A 2,440-nucleotide genomic window follows, 5' to 3' on the forward strand; every position below is an offset into this window, starting at 1 on the left:
TTTCTTAATTAATTTATAATCAATTAAATCTAATTTAATCAATTATTAAATTTTCCAATTAATTATTTATTTCACAAATAAATAATTATTAGCCATTATTAATTAATTCCTCCACCATTAAATCATTCTCTTTTTATGTTGTGACCCTATAGGTTCAATATTAAGCCGGTAGTAGAAATAAATAATAAAAAAAACTATTTTATCATTATTTATATAAATTCTCTAATTTATTAAATATTATTAATTAATTAATCACATTTATTCTACATCGTGAGGGATACTTCTCAGCATATCGCGACTATCCGGATAATATGAATTCACTGCTTAGAATATCAAGAACCTATTCAGTGAATAGTTACCGTACAATAAACTCCTTCTACCCTACAATGTCCCGATTAAATACAAGGCATGGATCTCGTGCCAAGCCTATCTAATTTAATCACTTGCTTACCATTTACTATGCTTAGGTCTATGCAAATTAGAAACTCCTTTCTAATTTCATTTACTCTGGCCAGAGATTCCTGAACTAGCATAAGTGGATCAGCCTTGAACATTCGCTTCCTTCACTGGAAGGGGTAGATCCTTTATTGATCATACACTATCTTCGTGTACAAATTCCTATACCCAGAAGAACCCTAATAATTGTCCCTGGAGACTAAGAACTAAACCAAAGCATAGTTCAGTGTACACAAGATGACTATGATGACCTCAAGTCTAAGGATACTTGTACAACTATCACTATGTGAACAACTGCTGACACGTGGGTGAACTCCATCAGTTGTTCAGCTGGGCGAGTCATGTTCAGTGAACTTATTCTATAATAAGCACCTACATACTAGCTATAGTGTCACCACACAAATGTCTATGAGAACAGACATCCTTCATAATGAAGCAAGCATAGTATGTACCGATCTTTGCGGATTATTAATTACCAGTTAGTAATCCTACGACCAGGAACTATTTAAGTTTAGAGTTATCATCTTTTTAGGTCTCACTATTATGATCTCATCATAATCCATAAAAAGCTTTACTCTAAACTATGGTATATCTTATTTAAACACTTAAATAGATAGAGCCCGTAATAAAAATAAAACAAGTCTTTTATTAAAATCAATGAAATCAAAACAGATTATATAAAAAGTTATTCCTAAATCCTCATACATGATTGGACTTAGGACATATTTCTTTCAATCTCCCACTTGTACTAAAGCCAATCACTCTGGTATCTAATACCCATCTTGTCTTTATGACGATCAAAGTGACTTTCATAAAGTAGCTTTGTGAGTGGGTCTGCTATGTTGTTATGTGTGTCAACTCTAATTCAATACAATACAAGAAATGTAACCGAGCTCCCACTAACCCTTTTGTAGACGCATGGTTCATCTTCATTTTTGATAAAATCAAACTCTTTGATTGTCTCATCAAAACGTATGTTCCATCTACGAGAAGCTTGCTTTAAACCACTTATGGTTCGCAGTAGCTTACACACTAGGTTTTCATTTCCCTTGGAAAGAAAACCATCTGGCCATCTGCCAGATTTCATAGTCATAGTAAGCAGCATTCGCAAGCAAAATCCGAACTGATTTTAACAGGGCTACAGGTAAAACGTTTCATCAAAGTCAATCCATTGCCTTTGTTTGAATCCTTTTGCCACAAGCCTGGCCTTATAGGTCTCCACCTGGCCATCTGCTATAATCTATCTTTTGTATACCGTATACATAGATTCCATTCTGGATTTCAAGGCACTATGCCATTTCTCTGAGTCAACACTACTCATAGCCTCATTATAGGTTACAGGGTCGTCATCATCAATGATCGATAACTCATTGTCATTCTCAATGACAAGGCCATATTACCTCTCAGGTTGGCGAGACACTCTCCCTGATCTATGAATGGGCTGTTCCATAAAAGGTTGTTCAGTCAGAACAGGTGTTTCCACTTGATCCGTAGTAGTTTGTGCTTCTTGAACTTCATCAAGTTCAATTTTGCTCCCACTGTTTCCTTCAAGGATAAACTCCTTTTCCAAGAAGGTAGCATGTCTGGAGACAAACACCCGATGATCGGTGTAAAAGTAATACCCTAAAATCTCTTTAGGATATCCCACAAAACTACATTTTACGGATCAATATTCCAGCTTATCTGGGTCAACTTTCTTGACATAAGCTGGACATCCCCAAATCTTAACGTGTTTAAGACTCGGTTTCCTTTCTTTCCATATCTCATATGAAGTTTGAGGAACAGATTTTGGAAGGCACCATATTCGGTAAATATGCTGAGGTTTCCAATGCATAACCCCATAGGAATACTGGAAGATTTGCATAGCTCATCATGGACCGAACTATGTCTAACAAAGTTCGATTTCTCCTTTCAGATACCAATCTGGAGGCGTCCACTGGGAGACTATACCATTTACTTTGAGATAATCTAGAAACTCTCCATT

The sequence above is a fragment of the Apium graveolens genome, chromosome 9 (genome assembly GCF_009905375.1).
Source record: "Apium graveolens cultivar Ventura chromosome 9, ASM990537v1, whole genome shotgun sequence".
In the NCBI taxonomy this organism is placed as follows: domain Eukaryota; kingdom Viridiplantae; phylum Streptophyta; class Magnoliopsida; order Apiales; family Apiaceae; genus Apium; species Apium graveolens.